The following is a 21,861-nucleotide window of genomic DNA, read 5'->3' as shown; positions in this document are numbered from 1 at the left end:
ATTCTGCCGAGCCTCCAGGCCTGTTCCTAAGCCTCTGAAGCACTTAATCCTCCAAGTTAACCAGGAAGCCAAAAAGCCAGTGGGGGGGGGGGGAGGGCGCGGGAGGGGGAGTGAAAGCAAGCCAACCGGCAGAACAATAGGGAAGAGACCAGAGTCCTCCTGTCTAGGGGCTGGCTAGCTGCAGGTGCAGAAGCTAAACCGGCAGGCTGCAGAGCCCCAGGTCAGTCCTGTGCAGGCGTTTGACCATCAGGGTGGGTGCGGGTAGCACACGTTTTCAACCCGGAGCTCCTAAGCAAGACTGCGCTGTCTGTAGTCCCAGAAGACACTTTTGTCAGGGCCTGTCCCACACCCTCCCCGAGGCTGACCTTGTAACCAGGGCCTCTTCCCCCCCCCCCCCCCCCCGTGGCATCTTCTGACTCTAGCTGTTAACCTCACATTCTCAACACAAGTCAGCCACCCAAGGTTCCGCCATCAGGTAAGGACTGGGGGACATGGCAGTATACCCAGAGTCTTCATCCCTTCTCTCGGAGGCGATGGAGATGGGCCAGTGCTGCTGGAACCGTCCCACGGTCAGCTCATAGTAACATAGTGTGCACTCGTTAAATAAGCCATGTGGCAAGGGGCTGCGGGGAGTGAAAAGGAGCCCCCCCCGACAGGCACGACAGCCCTCACTTTTCAGGGACCACCCGGGTTTGCCTGCTTAGCTTGTGGGAGGCCCCCCCCCGCGGGGTTCCACTTTCAGGAGCCTCTCTTTTATGTTTCTACTTCTTTATTCCTTCACCCCAGCTCCTCCTTCCCGCAGAGCACGGGCAAGGCCATCACCGCTAGGCAGGAGCCAAGCTTTCTTCTCATCAAGGGAAAACCTCAGCCTAGAGCTTTCTTCGTAGAATCGCCCGCGTGTGCTTGTGTGTGCCTGTGTGTTGGGATGGGGTACTCACTCGTGTGTGTTGGGATGGGGTACTCACTTTTCAGCTCAATGGAAGCCACTGGGTAGGAGCTCTGATTTGAAAACGATGCCCACAGTGGGACACTTTTTAAGTTTATTTTCCTGTTGCTGTGACAAAATACCGGACAAGGGGAACAAAGGTTTATTTTTCTTATAATTTATAGGGCGATCCGTCACGGTGCTGGAGTCAAGGCAGCAGGAGTTTGAAGCAGCTGCACACACCTGAACCCACAATCAGAAACCGAGAGCTGCGCGCACACACACCTGTTCACGCTCGATTTCTCTACCTCAGACGGTTCAGGGTGCCTGGTCCAGAGATGGCCGCATCCACAATTAAGATGGTCAAAGCAACCCCCCACCCCAGGAGATTCTACGTTCCATCAAGCTGATATTATCAATAACCATCACACACACACACACACACACACACACACACACACTCACTCACTCACACTGTCATCTCCTGGAAGGGGGAGGTGAATGGAGTGGGATGCGGTTTAGGTGATGGCCTTGGCTCCGTGGAACTTACTGGAGCCCAGAGTGGGCGTCCCTCCCTCCCTGTGCATCCTCCTCAGCACCTTATATGCTCCTGTGCACACCCGCCCTCAGCGATTTCGTCTTAAGTCCAGGTAGCATCTCTCAGGGCTGTGTGAGGGCTGCCTGGCGTGGGGCAAAGGCTTGAGTGACATTCTGGTTATGATATCCAGTGCGCACGTGCTCTGCGGAGGAAGGTGAACCTGCCAGCAGTGTTAATAAGGTGCAGGTCTTCACTGGAGCCCAACACGGGCACAGGAGAGGAATATGAAGTTGCGGAGGAGGCGAGCAAAGCAATAACGAAAATGGAAATCTTTAGGGTGTTGGTACCGAGGGGTTAGATGGGAGAATGGTACTGAGTCCAGCTTTCAAAGGCCAGAAATTTCCCCAGGGAAAAGACAGGGCAGGAAAGGGCAGAGCTGGCTGCAAAGCCATGCTTTCCTTACTCTCTTTGCAGATGCCTGGAATATTAGCTGGAAGGAACGAGAAGACAATCTACTTTCACACCATTTCACACAGTTTTATTAGGAGATGATGAGAAATTGGATGGGATTTAAAAACAAAAACAAAAAAATAGCGTCTCGCTATGCAACTCTGGTTGATCTAGAACTCATGGTGTAGACCAGGCTGGCCTTGAACTCAGAGTCCACCCGCCTCTGCCTCTTGAGCGCTGGGATTAAAGGTGTGTGCCACAGTGCCTGGCTGAGGCACTCCTTTTTTTGTTTTTCAGAATTTCATACGTTTATACAGTGAAGTGTCACATCCACCCCCCCCATTCCCCTCTCCAGTTCCTTCCATATTGCCCCCAACACATCCTCTTCCCAATCCAACTTCATATCTTCTCTTTGAAAATAATCTTGCCGATAATTCTCTGTAAGGGGCGGGGCCTGGGAAAGCCGTCCCCGTTTATGCTGGAATTGGGGCTGGTTTGAGCTTGCACGTTTCACAGCACTTCTCACATCTTCGTTCGTCCCTGCTCCTGATGTTCTCTGAGCCATTGTGTGTGTGTGTGTGTGTGTGTGTGTGTGTGTGTGTGCATGCGTGCACGTGTGCCTGTGCAAGTGCCAATGCCCGTACATGTTGCTGTCTTGCTGATGGATGAGCATTCATCTCATTCTCTGTACTGTGATCGGTTCTGCATCTTTCTGTTGGCTGCTGCTCCCAGCAAGAAGAAGAAGAAGCTTCGCTCAGAGCTTTCCAGGTCTGTGAGTACAGAGGGCAATTTGACACCATGACCACTTAGCAAAATAACAACAGTAGCTTCTACCCTACTACCTTCCATGGGAGATGGAGAGGGGACCCCGCAATGAAAATGACAGTCGCTTAAGAGCCACATGGTAGATGCCAGCTAAGTTTTGCATCCTCAGCTGTTCATTGAGAGTCACAAGAACCTTGGGAACCGGATTCTACTGTCTCCTGGGCTACTAGACTACTGAAGCTCTCTGAGGTCTGTGATTGTTTTAGGGTTTCTACTGCTGTGATTAAAACAAACAAACAAACAAACAAACAAACAAACAAAAAAACCATGACCATCTTGGGAAGGGGTGTGTTTATTTCATCATACAGTTCACAGTCCGTTATCCGGGAGAGTCAGGGCAGGAACTCGAGGCAGGTACCAAGGCGGAGGCCATGGAGGAAAGCTGCTTACTGGCTTCCTTCCCAGGGATTGCTCAGCTTGCTCTCTTATAGTACCCAGAGCCACTGGCCCAGAGGTGGCGCCCTCCACATGAACTGGGCTTTCCTATATCAATCATTAATTAAGCAAATGCCCTACCAGCTTGCCCCTCTGGTAGGGGCGATTCCCTTCATCAGGAAGGCTCACTCTTCCTGAATGATGCTAGCTGGTGTCAAATTGACACAGGACAATCCAGCACACTAACCATCTAGAAGATTCCACAGAGGCCTGCAGGCTTTACTTAATTATAAGTCCCATGGCATAAGAGCCCTTATTTCTTAGGGAAGAAGGCTGGGAAGTTGCATTGCCTCCAGGCATTGCTCTCTACAGCATCCAGTCTTCCTAAATTCCTAAGTTCCAGCGCCTAAGTTTCTAACTGCAGGTGGGCGGAGAGGACCTATCACTTTCTATAGTCGCCTGGGGTACATGGCTCACTTGTTGCAGCCTGACGCCCTGCAGAAGAGAAGGAAACATAAGTAGGTGTTTATTTGTCCTAGCAACACATGCAGTGACAATGCCCTAGTTTTAGCGTGCCAGTGCGGCGAACTGGGGAGAGAAGGCTCTGTGTGCTCTCTTGGAAGCAGGAGGCATGTGACCTAGAGGTCTTCCCTTCTGGAAGAGTGGATGCGCCGCGGTGGGCTCTTCCTTGGGGTCCTGGACATGGGTTTCAGGAACTGACAAGGGCTTCTCATCCCGATGGGCAGGGGGTGAGGCTCTTGCTGCGTGGGTGGTTGGGGGCATGAGCCTTGAGTGGGAGAGTAGCCAGGCTAGAGCTGTGGCCAGCTTTTCCTCCCATACAGGGAAGCAGCAGAGAGGCAGGCAGCGGGTCAGATTGGGGGCTGACCCCTCTGTGACTGAGAGTGCTGGAACCCTGGCAGGCTTGGGGAGGGGTAGGACCGGGGTTCAACAGCTGGAGCGCTTGCGGCAGAAGGGATTTGCTCTTCTCTGTAGTGTGGACCTCTTCCTAGGGAGGGGAGGGGGATCATATGGGAGCGCAAATGGTATAGGGAACAGAAGGAGGGCCCTGGGATGCTTCGACAACCATGTGGTGTGGTGGGGTCCTAGGGAGGGCAGCTGAGCTCGTGTTGCTTGCCTGTAGCACCGTAGTCCGCTTGCATACCCCAGTGGAACCGGGACCTGCTTGCTGGCTCTGTTCCTGCCAGCTTTGGATCCCATAGCCAGGCAAGAGTTGCTTGCCAGTGTTTTTGGGGCAGCCTTCCTGCTCCCATTCTGGCTCAACACTCCCAAATTAACGAGGGGATACTCTGCTAGGCCAGTCTGCACTAGGACTGGCAGCCAGAGCGTCTGTGTCTGGGGATGCCGTGCAGGAGGGCATGGCTGGTCTCTACAGTATCAGCCTTCAAGAGGCAGGGTTGCCCCTTAAGTGCCTGCTATGGATTGACTGTGGATTTGTTTAAGCCTTTCCTGCACCTGTTTATGTTTCATTAAACTCTTTTATTGATCCTCTTAATTCCCCCTTTGCTGATTTACTGCATACCCTTCTCTGGGACTCATTTTCAAGGGTTTTCTAGCATGTGTGTGTAGCCCAGTACCCTGTAGGTGCTACAGCCCACAGAGCAGGCCATCAGCAGCCACATGTCCCCGCTTACAAGGTCAGCCTCCGTCCTCCCCATGTCTATTCTGAACTTGCTTTTTGCTTTCAGCCCCCTCCCCCACCACCCCATCATCTACTTCTCCGTTTCTCTTCAGAAAAGGTCAGGGCTCCCGTGGATATCAGCCAGCCATGGCATGTCTAATCTCAGCAGGGCTAGATACCGCCTCTTCTGTTAAGGCTGGATGAGGCAACCTAGCAGGAGGAAAAGGGTCCCAAAAGCAGGCAAAAGAGTCAGAGACAGCCCCTGCTCCCTCCACTAGGAGTCCCACAAGGAGGCCAAGCCGTACAACCGTCACATGTATGCAGAGGGCTGAGGTCAGTCCCATGCAGGCTGCCTGGTTGGTGGTTGAGTCTCTGCAGCGCCTATGAACCCGGGTTGCTGAATTTCCCTTTAATGCCCCCAAAGAAGCAATAAATCTTTTATTTTATTGTGTGTGTGTGTGTGTGTGTGTGTGTGTGTGTGTGTGTGTGAAGCCAGATGTTAGTTTCTGGTGTCATTTTTTTTTAATGTTTTGTTTGTGTGTGCACACCCACACACCATGGCATGTGTGTGGAGATCAGAGGACAACGTGTGGGAGTCAGTTTCCAGTTTCCACCGTGTGGACCTAGGGATTGTCAGGCTTGGTGGCAGGAAGTTTTACTTGCTGAACCATCTCCCTCCCTCCCACCTTGCCTCCTGAGATAGAATCTCTACCAGCCTGGAGGCTGCCAGGTGGGCGAGATTGGCCAGTGATCCCCAGAGAGCTTCCTGTGTGTTACCACACTTGGCCTCTTCACCCCATGGGTTCTGGAGACTGAACTCAGGAGCTCAAGCTTGTAAGACAAACGTTTTACTGACAGCCATCTGTCTTACTGGCCCAGCAATGAATCTTTGATGGCACAATTTCAGGTCACTGTTTTGCTAGCGGTGGACAGATTTTTTGAGTATTGTCTTAGGGTTTCTGTTGCTGCGTAGAGACACCATGACCATAGCAACTCTTATAAAGGAGGACACTTAATTGTGGTGGCTTGCTTTTAGTTCAGAGGTCCAGTTCATTATTATCATGGTGGGGAGCATGGCTCCTGGGAGTATGGCGGTGTGCAGGCGACACCATGCTGGAGAGGGAGCTGAGAGTCCTTACATCTGGACTCAATAGGCAACAGGAAGAGGTCTGAGACATTAGCTGGGGCTTGAGCATATACGAGAATTCAAAGCTGCCTCCACAGGGACACACTTCTTCCAACACAGCCACACCCCTAATAGTGCCACTCTCTTTGGGGGCCATTTTCTTTCAAACCACCACAAGTATGAAGGTCTTTAGACTCTACTTTCTGTTTGGTTCTGTGTTTTAGTTTTGGTGGGAGATATGCATAACACCCACAATCCATTGTGAGGGCTGAGAAGGCGGCAGATTGCAGAACACAGGCTGGACCAGATTGGGAAATTTATAGATGATCTTTCAATCCATCCTCTGTTGTTCTCCCAAATTGGGGATCCTGTTAGAAATATGATGGATCTTCTATTAAAAAAAATAGTTTTTTGAGACAGGGTCTTGCTATGTAGTCTTGTGTAGTCTGAATTTGCTATGTAGACCCAGGCTGGCCTCAAACTCACAGAGATCTATTTGCCTTTGCCTAAGTTCTGTTTAGACTTAGCCTCACTATATGGCTGTTTTGGCAGAATGGAACAGGGCCCTGTATGCCTTGTTCACGTGGCTCATGTTTTCTCTCTGTTCTTCAGACCATGTGTCCAAATCCTCCAGAGTGTCTACCCATCTCTCTTTGTTGTTGCCAAATACCAGTTGAGAATAGGCCCTCCAGTTACAGTCAATCTGAATTACGTGAATAGTTGCTTATTTATTTATTTATTTATTTATTTATTTATTTATTGGTTTTGATGTATGTGGATTGATTATCTATTTGCAAGTTCTCTCACTCAGGCTGTCCTTAACTGTCTATATTACTGCCACATTCTCTAAGGGATGGGATTGCAGGTGTGTCTTACCTTGTCTATGCCTCTTACATACTGTGGATAGAACCCAGAGCTGGGTACACAGTAGGTTCATCCTCTACCAACAGGCACACACACACCTGATCCTCTGCTTCTAAGGAGAGAAACAGAAAACAGTTGGTGAGAAAATTCTCAATATTTGGGATGATCAAACATCTTTTTCAAAGAGGGGTCGGAGAGGGGGTCATCTCAACACTCCGCTGCTTTGTATTTCTAGCACAGTGGACGGCTGTGTGGCTTTTCTGTGTGTGGGCTTGTTCAACATGGTTTGAAGCTCAGAGATTACACTCGTTTCCAGTGGGCTATCAGGACAAAGTGACAGGGATTCAAGTTGATAGAAAATAGACAACAGTGTCATAATTAAAATGTTTGTATGTGTATATGTGTGTGTTTGCATTTGTGTACACATGCAGAGGCCATCAGTCAACATCAAGTATTTTCCTCAATTGATCTCCACCTTATTTATTAATTGTAAACTTTTAAACATTTATGGATTTATTGTGTGTATGGGGCGTGCCATGGCACACATTGAGAAGTTAGGATAACTCGTGGGGATTGGCTTCTCTCCTTCTACCTCGTGGTTTCTGGGGGTCACACTTAGGTTGTCAGGTTTGGCAGCCAGCACCCCACTGAGCTATCTCGCCAGCCTCCACCTTATTTTTTGAGACAGGTTTCTTCCTGAGCCTGGAGTTTGTTGATTTGTCTCCTCTGGTTGGCGGGTGAGCCTCTGGAATTGCCCTGTCTTTACCTTCGTAGTGTTCGAATTACAGGTTTGTGAGCCCTGTTTGGCTTCTTCATGTGCTTCTGGGAAACTGAACCCAGGCCCTGCAGCTCACTTGGCAAGCACTTTCCTGAAGGAGCCATCCTCCTGGCATCGAATGTTGAATATTTATCAGCAGCCTTCTGGGAATCAGGTACTCACAGCGTTCACACTGGCTCTCCGGCAGGGATGGCATAGCATGCCATTGAGATAAGATGACAACCTTGAATGCCAGCCCTCACCTTCCAGACAGGGTCCCTTGTTCCCAATGTGTATACCAGGCTAGGTTGGGCATAGACTTCTGGGGATTCTCTGGTCTCTACCTCCCGTCTCCCCATGCCTGTGTTACAGATGTTCTAATATTTTTTTTTTTGTCAACTTGACACATACCTGACAAGAGGGAGTCACAATGTCCTCTATCAGATTGGCTGTGGGCTTGTCTGTGGGCGCATTTTCTCGACGGCTAGGTGATGTAGAAGGGCCTAGCCCTCTGTGGGCAGTACCATCCCTGGACAGATGATCCTGGGCTGTGTAAGAAAAGCAGCTGAGCAAGCCAGGGGGAGCAAGCCAGTAAGCAGCATCCCTCTGTGGGTTCTGCTTTAGCGCCTGCCTCGACTTCTCTGCTGATGGACTGTGACCCGTTAGCCAAATAAATCCTCTGTCTCCATTAGGGTTGCCGTTGCTGGGATGAAATAACATGGCTGGCTGTAACTTGGGGAGGAAAAGGTTTAGTTTGCTTAGGCCTCCACATCACTGTTCATCAATGACGGTAGTCAGGGCAAGAACCTGGAGACAGGCGCTGATGCTGAGGCCATAGCTTCTTCAGTCTGCTTTCTCATAGAACCCAACACCGCCAGCCAAGGGCTTGGGCCCTCCGCCGTTGACCACTGATTAAGAAAATACCTACAGGCTTGCCTTACCTACAGCCACACCGTAAAGAGGCATTTTCTCAGTTGAGGTTTCCTCCTTCCAGAGTGTTTCATGTTGGTAAAAACTAGCCAGGAAACCTTTCCTCCCTCAATTGCTTTTTATCAGTGTGTTACCACAGCCACAGAGACGTACATTAGGACAAAGATGCATGCTACCATGTCCTGCTTTATGTGGGTTCTAGAGATTTAAATTCAGGTGCTCACGTGCTCGTGGTAAGCACGTTGCACTCTCTCCAGCCTTTGGTTTCTTTTTGAATTTGAATGTACTTGATTTCTATCGCCTAAATATTCGGTATAAGATGTTCAGTAGTCGCTGAATAGGAGTCGTAAAGGTGGCCATGTTTGTGTTTGCTTTGTATCTCAGTGGAGATGTTTAATAACTTCCTTGTCTCTTGGCAATGTTATGTCCTATGTACCCTTTCTTGTGTTGGGGTATACTTCGGGACATGATTTGTTGAGTTTTCTTTGTTTTTAATTGTAATGGAAGAGTGTTTTTACTAGATGATTCTTCTACAAGAAGACCATGCAGGTTTTGTCTTTGAACCTATTGGTCTGCTCTACCTCACACCTTGTTTTTGTTATTTTGTGTGTATTGATCATCCTTAACTCCCTAGGATAATTCACTTGACCAGGGTATGTAACCTTTCTGGTGTGTTGTTAGATTTAATGTCTCTCTCTCTCTCTCTCTTTATATATATATATATATATACATATACATATACATATATACACACACATATATACATATATACACATATGTATATGTATGTATATATGTATATATCTATAGATATATACATATATACATATATAATTAATATACATATGTATATATATACATATATATTAATTATATGTATATATGTATATATGTATATACATATATATACACACATATATACATATATATGCACACACATGTACATCCACACATGCACACACATACATATTTCTCCTTTCTTCCCCCAAGAAGAAAGGAGATTAGTGTGTAGCTCTGGCTGTCCTGGAATTCACCACGTAGGCCAGGTTGGCCTCGAACTGCATAGGGATCCATCCACCTGCCTCTGCCTCCTGAGTGCTGGGATTAAAGGGGTGCACCACTATGCTTGGCTTTAGTTTGTTAATGTTTGGTTTTGTTTGTGTGTGTTTTTTGAGACAGGGTTTCTCTGTGTAGCTCTGGTTGTCTTGAAACTTGCTCTGTTGCCTGCCTCTGCCTCTTGAGTGTTAGGACTAAAGGTGTGCTCCACCAGCCCTGGCTTGAGAATTTTACAGCTATGTTTTGTTTATCAGGGCTATTAGCTGATAATTTTCCTTTTTAAAGATCGTGTGCGCGCGCGCGTGTGTGTGTGTGTGTGTGTGTGTGTGTGTGTGCACATGCACATGTGTATGTTGTATACAAGTGTGCAGATGCATGTGAAAGCCAGAAGAGGGTGGTAGATCCTTTGGCACTGGAGCTGTTCCCGCATGGGTGTTGGAACCAAACTCAGCTAAGCCAACTCTCCACTTTGCCCTTTTCATTATGTGGCCCTCTAGCTTTGCCATCATAGTAATTCTAGCCTTGTCAGACACTTTTGGCAGTTTCTCCTGCCTCTCAAATTTTTGGGATAGTAGGAGAAGAATTGGCACTGTTTCTTCTTCAGATGTTTTGTATGATTCCGCCGTGAAACTGTCTGGCCCTGGGCTGCTCTCTGCTGGGAGACTTCATTACTGATTCAGCCTGGATGCTCACTGCTGGTCTGTTCCAGAACCTTGTGTCTTTTGGTTCAGTTTTGGTAGATCACACATGTCCAGAAATTGGTCTGTTTTTTTTTTTTTTTCCGCCTAGGGTTTCCAGTTTGCTGCTGTATGTTTGTTGGTAATTGTCCGCAATGAACTCTTGTGTTTGTATTTCTGTGCTCCCTTTCTTTTCCCTCCTACCCCCCTCTAGGTTAGCTAGGGTAAAGATTTTCAATTACGTTTATCATTAAAAAGGAGAAACCCAACTATTTGCTTCATTGATCTTTTGTTTCGAGTTTATTTCTGCTTTCGCTTTTATTATTTCACTTACTAATTTTAATTTTGGCTTGTTATGTCTTTTTAGTTCACTGAATTGTAATATTGTTTATTTGAAATCTATTAAGGCTTCTTACTACACTTATTTATTTACGTGTGTGCGAGCCGGTGTGTGTGTGTGTGCGCACGCAATGCATGCTTTCACAAGGCCGCAGCAGTGAGAAGACAATTTATAGGAGTTAGTTCTTTCCTTCTTCTGAGCACCTCACTGGAATTGAACTGGATCATCAGGCCTGATGACAAGCTCTTTCCCTCTTTGAGCCATCTTGCTAGCCCCTCTTTATGTCCCTTTTATGTATTCCCAAATGGGTTTTGCCACGATATTTCCACACACGCATGGTTGCATTTCACTCATGTTCACCCAAACCACCCCTCCTCCCGCTCTCCTCTCAGATCCCTGGTCCCTTTCTTCCCCTCTGAGAGAACACTCAGCACATGTGTGGAGGCGACCGGATAGCTTACAAGGCTTGATTTTTCTCCTTCCGCACGTGGGACCTGGGATTGAACTCAGGTTGTCAGGCTTGGCAGCAAGCACCTTCACCTGCTAAGCCATCTCACTGGCCACCCTCTGACTTCTAATTAAATCTAGATTCTGTCAGTGAGAGATGACAGATGTGATGTTTTCTGTTTTCTCCCCCATTTCCTATCTTTTGTTCCTCCCTGTGCAAAATTTCCCTTCTACTTTTCCATACATTTGAGAGACAACATGTTACAGTTATTTCTTCAGTCTGACTTGTTTCTCTTAGCATGGTGATCTCCAGTTCCATCTACTTTCTTGCATATAATGTAACTTAATTATTTATATGCAGGGTAAAAAAAAACCCACTGTGTGTATCTTTCCACATTTTATCTACCCATTTGCTCACTAATGAACACCTAAGTTGTTTCTATAAATCTTGGCTTTTGGGAACAGAGTGGCAATCAACACGGAAGAGTAAGCATCCCCGAGGTTTGCCTGTTTAGATCTCTTTGGGTATTCCTCTAGTTAGGTTTCTGTTGCCGTGATAAAACACTGACCAAAGCCAAGACTTGAGGAGGAAAGAGTTCAGTTTACACTTTACAGCCCATCACTGAGGGAGGCCAGGGCAAGAACCAAGGCGGGGTCCTGCGGCAGGAATGGAGGGGGGAGCCCACAGAGGAAAGCTATTTACTGGCTCACTTCCCCTGACGGGGACAGCTAGCTCCTTAGAGACCCCAGGACCACCTGCACAGGGTGTCCCCACCCACAGAGACTGGGCCCTCCCACATCAATCACCAAGGAAGAGACTTCCTATGGGCCAGTCTGATAGAGGCAAATCCTCTTCCCAGAGCCTCTAGTTTGCACCAAGTTGTCAAAGCTAATCAACACAACTATTTCCCCAAGGACTGCATAGATGGATCATACGGTAGTACGCGTCTTAGTTCTTGGAGGGGCCTCGATGAGGATTTGCACTGTGGTTGGCTAGACTGACTGCCTGGCTAGCGAGCTCCCAGGACCATCCTTTCTGTCCCTTCAGACCTGGCTTTTCATGGGTGCTGGGAATCTGAACTCAGCATCTCGTGTTTGCATGGCAGGCACTGTATAGACTGGGCTGTCTCTCAGGCCCCTAACCAGGGGTTTTGATAGCGTAGGGGGATATCTTTGTCCCAGGGACAAGTGTGCAGAGGCTTTTGTCCTTTACTGCAGTACGGTTCCCAACATCAGCAACTTTCTCAGAACATCACTGTGCTCTAGCAGCCTGGTGTCTAGGGACCGGGTGAGTGAGAGCGAGACTTCCTTCTCTGAAATGAAGCTACTGTGTGAACCCAAGGCGGTTGTCACAACAGGGACCTAAGCCTCCGGTGACTGTGGGACTTTTTAGTATGATCGAATCTTCTAGGACTCCCAGCTTCACCTTTCCCCTGGAACGAGGCTAGGGAGGCAGGGTCATGGGCTGTGTTCTTTCTGTGCTGTGAGCCTGGGCCTCTGTGCCCTATTGGGTCACTTAGCTGCCCCTTGGTCATCATTGTAGTGTAGGAGTGCAGCTGCCTTTCTTTACTTGGATGTTTCTACTTGGCTGCCTTGGAATTTTGTGTTTTGGCTATTTTTTTTGGCTTTCTTACATTTACATTAAAATCTACTTATAGATTTATTCTACTGTATGTGTATGGGTATTTTGCCTACATGTATATATGTATACCAGTGTGTGCCTGATGCCCGGGGAGGTCAGAAGAAGGTGTTGGGTTGCTTGAAACTTAAGTTACACATGGCTGTGAGCCACCATGTAGATGCTGGGAACTGATCCTGTGTCCTCTGCAAGAGCAGCGAGTGTTTAAACCACTGAGTCATCTCTCTACACGCTTTTTGCATTTGTATCTAAAATTCTTATTTATTTATGTGCAGGTGCGAGGTGTGAGGACAACTCTGGGAGTCTCTTCTGTCCTGCAACCTTGTGGGATGGAGGCAGTGACCTCAGGTTCTTAGGCATTGGTTGCCATGAAAACACCTGCTAGGATTTTGAAGGGATTTGTTCCCTCTGTGAATCTCTTTGTAGAGGATAGATTTGTTTTTAATATTATGTCTTTCTATAATGTAGCCAACTGTGGAGTGTTGCCTTTGGTCAAGTCCCATGGGACATCATTAGTTGAGAACCAGGTTGCGTGTTGCTGCTTCTTACCTTGGGCTTTTCCAGATCAACTAGGATTATATAAACTTGAGCCCCAAATCTGTGTGAAGGCAGGTTTGTGGTTATGAATTCCCAGGGAAGTGTCTGTTTATCTATCAATTGAGTTATTTATTTTCCCCTCTAAAGTGAAAGCCAAGTTTTCTTTCTTTCTTTCTTTCTTTTTTATTGTCAACTTGGTTGGTGAGAGATTTTTCTTTCCAAGTTCATACTTTCTTTGTAAGGTTTCACTCTGTGTGCGCATCAAACCCCAGGTCTCATAGTGCTTACCAAGTCCATCCTCCTGATCACACTGTCACAGTAAAAGCTAATAAGAGCGCTTTGGCTTCTGGGAAGCACCATGCACTTCTGTAGGACTCCATTGTGATGGAAAGGGGTGCTCATGCAATTTTCTGGTATTTCTTGGTATTCATTCTTTTACATTTTTAAATGTGTGTGTGTGTGTGTGTGTGTGTGTGTGTGTGTGTGTATACACCCATGTGCATGTGGGCTTAGAATAGGTCATTGGATCCCCTAGAGCTAGTGTTACAGGTCCTTATGAGCTGCCCAGAGTGTTTGGAGAGCTAAATTCTGAGCCCTTAAAAGAGCAGCAAGTGCCTTTAGTCATTCAGCCAACTCTCCAGGCCCCATGGTATTTATTCCTTCCCTCCCTCCCTCCTTCCCTCCCTTTTTTCTCCCTTCCTCCCCTTCTCCTTCCCTCCTTCCCTCCCTCCTCCCTTCCCCTCTCTCCCTCTCCCTCCCTTCCTCTCTTTCCTTCCCCCCTCCCTCCCTCCTTCCTTTTAGATAAGGTTTCACTGTGTAGCCCTGGCTGGCCTGGAACTTCCTAAATAGAGCAGTTGGCCTTTAACTCACAGATCTACCTGCCTGTGTAAAGTCAGCAGTGTCCTTGGGAGGCCTCTGCTTTTCCTGAGTAGTGATAACACAATAGAGCATGTTCTCATCTTGGGATATTCTTTCTTTTTCTTAGCTTGCCTGGGCATTCCTACTTCTTAAAAAAAATCTTTCAGTTTATTGATCACATTTGTCCTTTGATGGTTTCATATTCTGTTTACTTTTGTTCCACCCTATCTTATCTTCCTCCACACATGTCATTCATCTCCCTCTCTTTCCCACATTCATGCTTCTTTTATTTTGTTTTTTGACCCACAGATTTGAACCAGGATGGCCACGTGCTTGGAACTATCCATCAGAGCCTGATGGGCTCACCGTTTAATTGACCGAAGGCAATGATTCCCTACCCTAGAACCCATTAGTTGTCAATAGTTCAGCAGGGAGGGGTAGGGCCCCATAACCCCTCATTGATCCCCGATTAGCTGTTGACAACAGGCCTGTAGGATTATTTTCAAATACAACAGAGACAAGAGATGACTTGGGCCAGTGGGCAGGACCAAGGAATGAGTAGAAAGCTGCTGAGACAAGTGTGATTAGATATCAAGGATGGAGGACAAGGAGTTTGGTTGTCTATCTTGGGTGGAAAATTCTTCATAAATTGGTTCAGAGGATTCTTACTAAGAGTAGACCGACTCAGCAGTCCAGGGGAAACACCTAGTTGAGAAGGAGGCTCAGAGAAGCCTGACTGAAGCTTGGTTAATGGGGGGGGGGCCCTGAACTCATGGAGGTTCGTGCTAACAGAATGTGCACGATGGTAGCAGCACCCATCTGGAAAGCCCTGCTAGTGTGGTGTCCGCTATACCCTGGCACCCGGGTTATTACTGTTAGGCATTTGCTTTATTCCACTGTCTCCTCTTAGATGTAAGGGCTGTGCGGGGGAGTCCTCTCTTTACTCATAATTCTTATAATGAAGGTAGAGGTGATGGTTAATATCAGTTATCAACTTGAGAGGATCTAAAGACACCTAGAGACAAGAGTCTGGGCATGTGTCTGAGAGATTCCCCCTTCTCACTTTATCTCTCTGAGAATAGTGCCTGGTGGCCCTTTCTAAGAAAGACTCTTTTTTTTTTTTTTATACCAAGCAGGCGCGGGACCACACTCCCCGTGAAGAATGTCCCACCCTGAATGTAGTCTTGTTTAATGAGGAGTAAGTCTTGCTAAGTAGAAATGGATACATTTCAGATTCCAGCATCCGTTCCCTCCTTCACCCCTTTACCCTGGCCCTGTGATAACTGTGAGGCTTCCGGGGGGGGGGAATAGGAGGGATTTTTTACTCTGCACTACTATTTCTAAGACAAATCCAGAGCAAGTTCCTGAGATTTGACAGAATTCACAGGAGCTTGACATGGGGACTGATGACAGAAGCTGTGGGGTTCACTTTTGGTGTCAGGAAGCTGTGGGGTTCACTCTTGATGCCAGGAAGCTGCGGGACTGAATCATTCATGTCAGGAAGCTATCTATGGGGCTCACTCTCTCTGGATATTTCTTTCTGGGTGTTGAGCCTTGAAGCTGTCTAGAGGGTAAGAAGAGCAAGCTTTCCCACAGATGTGAGAATTTCTTCCCTGGGGAGGTGTAAATGGTCGACCTATAAGGTCCCAGTGACAAAGCAAGGTATGATTCCACCAGAGTCCTCCCTGAGGAACCTGTGAGTTCAATGAGCTTACTTATAGAACATGGGTGAGGGATTATTGGCAGGAGTGTGGGTGAATCTCAAAGCAGCTGCATTGGGGTGCCTTTATCAGGCCTGGACAATGGCTTACCCACACTAATAGATGGATCCTTCTTCGTCAACCTTGCACAGCATTTATACTCTAGGGCCTCCTGAGACTGAGAAGGAATGATCCTCTCAGATTACTTGAGAGAATGCCAACAACCCACAGGCTCTGATGGTCTCTTGCAATCAGGTGCAGGGGATCTGATAAGGAAGGTACCTGGATGCTTGGAGGATGGCATTCCAGGACACCATATTGAAAAGGAAAGACTCAGCCTGTAAGAAAAGCCAAGGGGAAAAAATGCAGCCCATGTTGGTTAGTTTTGACAACTTGATAAAAGCTAGAATCACCTGGTAGAAGGAAGCTCAATTAAGAAGATGCCTCCAGCTGAGTGTAGTGACACATGTCTTTAATCCCAGTGCTAGGGAGACAGAGGAAGGCAGATCTCTGATTTTGAGGTCAGTATGGTCTACATAGTTTTAGGACAGCCAAAACTACAAAGTGAGATCTTGTTTGAAGCCACCTCTACCACCACCACAACAGAAAGAGGATGTGTAGTGACATATTGCCTATGATTTAATAAAGCTTACCTGGGGATCAGAATGCAAAGCCACTCACACTACTTAGCCATAGAAGCTGGGCAGTGGTGGCACACACCTTTAATCCCAGGACTCGAAGACAGGCTGATAGATCTCAGTGAGTTCAAGACCACCCTGGGCTACATAAGAGTGAATCAGTCTAGAAGAGAAACAGTTCACATCTTCAATTCCAGGGCTAGAGAGGTATATAAGGAAGAAGTAAAGGGTCTCATGTGAGATTCAGTTTCCAGTCACAGGGAAGACAGGATCTCCATTTCAGTCTTGGTAGAGGTAAGAGCTACTGGCTGGCTGCTTTGCTTTTCTGATCTTCAACTTGAAGCCCAGTGTCTGTCTCTGGGTTTTTATTATTTGTGCTGCAAGGATGCCTCCATTAGAATGCCTGTATGCAAGTCAGTGTGGTACTTTTCTTGATTGATGTGGGAGGGTCCAGGCCACTGTGAGTGGTGCCAGCCCCTGGGCAGGAGTTCCTGAGCTGTATACGAAAGCAAGCTGAGAGGATCAAGGGGTCAAGCCAGGGAAGCAGTGTTTCTCCATGGTCTCTGCTCCAGCTTCTGCCCCCAGCTTCCTGCCCTGCCTTCCCTTAGTGAAGGAACATAAACTACGAGCTGAAACGAGCCCTTGCCTTTCCAAGATGCTCTTTGGTCATGGTGTTTATCAAGTAATAGAAAAGCAAAGTAGTGGGCCTTCGGTTTGGGGCTTTACTGATTTGTTCATCCATGGGCACCTGTCCAGCCTGGCTCTGTATGTGACTAGTATGAAAGATACAGTATTGGTGATGTTGTGTAAGTATTTCTGTGCTCTGCCAACACAGGTATCTACCCAGGAGTGGCAGAGATGGGTAGTGCAAGATGGAAATAGCTGCTTTGGTTGAGCGTTTCGTCACAGTAATGGGAACGGTTTGACAGCTCGAGGGCCATGGGTTTTCACACAACAATCAAACTCTGAAGTTATGAGCTGTAGGGAAACTGGCAACTCCCATCACAGTGGGGGAAACAAATCAAAACCAAAATCAAAACTAAAAACCAAACCAAAAAACCCAAATCTAGGTGGTGGCCTAGATCAGGATGGAAATTTTCAGTGCAATAGAGAGTGTGCACTGTCAGGAAATGCTCTCAAAGGTCTACTGTTCTCTAGTGCTGCGGATGGCTATGGCAGGCAAGTGCTACACCGCTAAGCTACATTTCCAGCTCAAGATCGTCTCCTCCCCATCTGCTCTCCTTCCTTCCCTTCAGTTTTCATCTCCCCTCCCTCTACCTTCCTGGACCTCCCACCCCTCCACCTTTCTCCTCTTACATCTTTTTCACAGGGATGGAGATAGAGGGCAGGGCCTTGGCCATGTTATTCAAGTGCTGTGCTATTAAGCTATATGCGAAGCCCTCAAGACCTACTTGTTGAAGGTGGACGTTCAGAGCTTACCGGTGTGAGGAAGGGCTCACCGGGGATGCTGTTACACTTACTTGCTAGGTGTCTGTTAGGATGTCACTGGTTTGCATGGTACTCTAGTTATATGGTTGCCAACCTTTTAGGTGTGTGTGTGTGTGTGTGTGAGAGAGAGAGAGAGAGAGAGAGAGAGAGAGAGAGAGAGAGAGAGAGAAAGAGAGAGGGGGGGGGAGGGAGGGAGGGAGAGAGAGCATGTGATGTGGGTGCATGTTCATGTGTGTGAGAGCCAGAGGACAGCCCCAGACGTGCACATCTTTAATCTCAGCACTCGGGAAGCAGAGATAGGCTAACCTCCCTGAGTTCTGGGCCAACCTGGTCTACATAGAGAGTTTGAGGCCAGCCATTTGTAAGTCAGCTGTTATGCTTGACTATTATCAAAAATTAAGTGGCACAGCCAGATGAGAGCTCTAGACTATTCTGGGATGGCTCTACAGTGAGACAGTGTGATGGTTAATATAATCATTAATGTGACATGATCTAGAGTCATATTGGGAGCGAACATCTTGGCACTCCTGTGAAGGAATTTCTAGATAGGGTTAACTGAGATGTGTAAACCCATCCCGAGTCTGGGTAGCACAATCCCTTGGGCTTTCTGATTCTGTTCCCTGACTGTGGATGGAATGTGACTGGCTGCGTGGTACTCCTGCTGCCATGACCCACACCACGATGAGATGTATAAGACCACGTGGAAACACTTAGATTGATAGAAATGAGTTAATATTTAAGACAGAGCTAGCCAATAAGAAACGCTACTAACAGGCCAACAGTTTAATAATTAATACAGCGTCTCTGTGTGTTATCTGGGGCTGACACAGCTGTGGGACCAGGCCGGTGGGAAAGTGCTTGTAACGTGCGCGCGCGCGCGAGCGCGCGCGCGTGTGTGTGTGTGTGTGTGTGTGTGTGTGCCATCTCCTCAGCCTCCAGGTATCATTGTTACCTTTGGTCTTGCTGTGACCAAACACCTAACAGAAACATCATAACGGAGGCATTACCTATCTGGGGGTCAAGGTTTCAGAAGATTCAGACTTTAAAAAGTATTGTGCGGGAGAAAGATGCCATGCAACAAAACTTGGGTGTTTTTTTTAATTAGGGGAGAATGAATGGGAAAGGGGGAAAGAGAAGCAGGGAGACTAGCCTCTGGGGACAGGAGCAGCGAAAGAGAAGAGGAGAGAGAGAGAGAGAGAGAGAGAGAGAGAGAGAGAGAGAGAGAGAGAAACAGACAGAGATGAGGAGGGGAGAGAAAGAGAGCTTGGGAGGTGGGCAGGGCCCCTTTAACAGGGAACAGAGTGAATGTACACAGGTGGTGCTCTTAGTGGCTGCAGCTGAGGGCGTGTCCTGTTGGAACCCCAAGGACAGGCCAGTACAGATGCCTGAATACTAACATGGTCGGTTAGTCCCCTGAGCTTGGATGGCTTCTCCCTCCACAACTGATCAGGGAGCACAGGAGAGGATTAACTAGAGGAGAAAGTCCCACCCCTGCACATGGATGGTGCCACCCACATGAAGGGCAGGACTCTCTGGACGGTGTCCTCAGACACAGTCTCACCAGCCTCCTTCTGTCAAGTAACAGTGAAGGTTAAACTGCAGCATCTCTTCTCATATTGCTAAGTGGGTGTAAATGGTGATGTTTATACTACAGACACCGGCAAACATACAAACCGGGGAGTTCTCTACTGTTAGTTCTTAGAAGACAACCACCATCACCCACCCCTCTCTCTGTTTTTCCAGTGTGCGTTGCTTACATCTCCTTTTTCTGCTTTGCACACACAAAGAAGTTGTGTCTTTCCCTCTCTAGTCTCAAAAGGCCACTAGTAAAATATTACTAGCCCACCACAGTGTGGAACCGTATGGCATGTGGAGGGGGGACCTGAGGGCATAGTCCTGGTGGGTGACGGTTGACATCAGCCTTTCAAGGAGAGTGAAAGGGTATCACTTTCTGTAGCCAGTGTAAACAGTGCATGTTCCGTAGACTGTTTCTGGAATGGCTGATAAAAACCTAAGTCTGTGTCAGGGAGATAGGCGTGAACTTGAGTGATAATCTAGAAGCGATCGGTTGCAGTTTCTTACCCGTCATTTTTCTTGTTTCTGTGACAAATGCCTGACAAGAAGCAGCTTCAGGGCCCCAGTGGTCAGCGGCTGAGCGGTCTCGGAACAGGTGCTGTCGTGGCCAGAGCGATGTTAGCATTTGGGATGAATCAACACTGATAAAAACTTACGATAAAGCTGTGGCTTGCTTTACAAATGCTCTAAGAATGGTGACACTTGTGAAACCAGATAAACCCAAAGGCACAGCTAGGAAACCTGCTAAGGAGAGCAAAAACCTAGAGAAGAAATGTCCCAACTCCCTTGAGAACGGTGGGAAGTTAGGGATAAATGTTCTATAGTTCGGGCAGAGGGCAACTGCATTTACCCAGCTACTGCCATTTCAGTTGATTAGAGAGAGAAGCCAGTGATGTGGTTTATATTGGATTTGGAATCAACAGAGCAAGATCTGTCTGATCTACTTTCCCAGCCTGTGAAGTGGCTACTAATACAGAAATGGCAACTCAGGAAAAGGAAAATGAGAGTTAAGCTTCCCCCAGATCTCACACAAGTTCAAAGCTGCTCCACGGAATTCCTTTCTCCTTCCATCACTCCCAGTGCCGAGGTCAGTCCCTGGACCAGGAAAGGCTGAGACTCAGTGGCTCACCACATCCAGGCCCCCTTCCTGCCATGGTGGGTGCCTCCATTCCCTTTGGGACCACCAATAACTGATCCACTCCCTCCCATATCTCCAGACTGTCTGGATGGTACTGATGCCTGGAAAGGATGTTAATCTCTTGCTACATGAGTGGCTATCACACTGGATATCATATGGGTTCCAGACAAAAAAGTGCTCATATTAAGCAGCTCAGCTGTCTCCCACGGAGGTGGCATGTTGGTGTCGCTTGTTGATATGAACAGAAATCTCACTGTGGACACTTGGCTGAGTGGCCCATCATCAGCTTTTTCCTGCTCTGGGTTCCATACCTAAATAACCAGAGGGGCACAATCCGTTTGAGGAACCAGGTGGTGGAAATGTAAGGGCATAAAAGTCAATCTGCCAAAATATTCATACTCATGTATGCAAATACAATTAAAATAAAGCAAAATCTTTGGAAACCTGAACTCTGGCTGTGTGATTTGTGGCGGGGGGTTTAGCTAAAACTGTGGCAGTCATAATGGAAAAGGGAGCTTGGGAAGCAATTCACAGAGTTAGACAGACATGACTTAGATGATGGATTAGCCGTGGAAGGTGAAAAATTAAAGATGAGCATTAATTTCATAATTTTAATTGTAGATTTTTCCACATACGATAATGAGACTGGTAGGGAGAGATCCATCACCCAACTTAATGATCATTAACATTCTTCTGTGTTTGCCTCATCTGCTTTATTGAAGCATTTAGAGTAAATTACAATCATTGTGACATTTCAACCCTAAATAATTAAGCACACATCTCCAACAGATTATCTAATGTAGCCGACATGATTTCACAGCAACATCTTCAAAATTACTACCAAAATGTTTTACTAGCATTCAAACCTGGGTCACACAAAGACTCTTTACCTTTTATATTTCATTTTTTTTTGTTTGTTTTGGGATGTGTGTGTGTGTGTTGTGTGTTGTATGTTGTGTGTGTGTGTGTGTGTATTTGTATGCATGTGTTTATGTGTATGGACATAGATGTAGAGGTCAAAGTTGATGTCAGGTGTCTTACTCAAGCTATCTTATTATTATTTAATTTAAAATGCTAGTTATAATTATTATTAGTGTGTGTATGTGCAGGTACTTGTATGCCACAGCACACGTGGAGGTCAGAAAATAAATCTTGGGAGTTGGTTTTCCTCTTCTACTGTAGACTCTTGGGATGGAACTCAGGTTGTCAGGCTTTCTGAGCAAACACTTTTTCCTCACTGAGTACTTTGCTGGCCCATCCACCCTTTTTTTGAGACAGGGGCTTCACTGAATCTGGAACGTTCTAGACTGGCTTGCCACCTAGGGACTCTCCTGTCTCTGAAGTTACACACGTGTGCCACTTGTGTCCAGATTTTTGA

The 21,861-nt window shown here is 47.2% G+C and overlaps 1 pseudogene; it reads left to right on the top strand.

The window, feature by feature from the left end:
• The first annotated feature begins 2,547 nt into the window (after positions 1 to 2,547).
• LOC127236387 (survival motor neuron protein-like) lies at positions 2,548 to 20,719 on the top strand (annotated as a pseudogene).
• The last annotated feature ends 1,142 nt before the right edge of the window (positions 20,720 to 21,861 follow it).

Source organism: Phodopus roborovskii, unplaced genomic scaffold (assembly GCF_943737965.1).
Source record: "Phodopus roborovskii unplaced genomic scaffold, PHOROB, whole genome shotgun sequence".
NCBI classification, from domain to species: domain Eukaryota; kingdom Metazoa; phylum Chordata; class Mammalia; order Rodentia; family Cricetidae; genus Phodopus; species Phodopus roborovskii.
The sequence above is the reverse complement of the archived record's forward strand: the minus strand, read 5'-3'. Positions and strand labels throughout refer to the sequence as shown.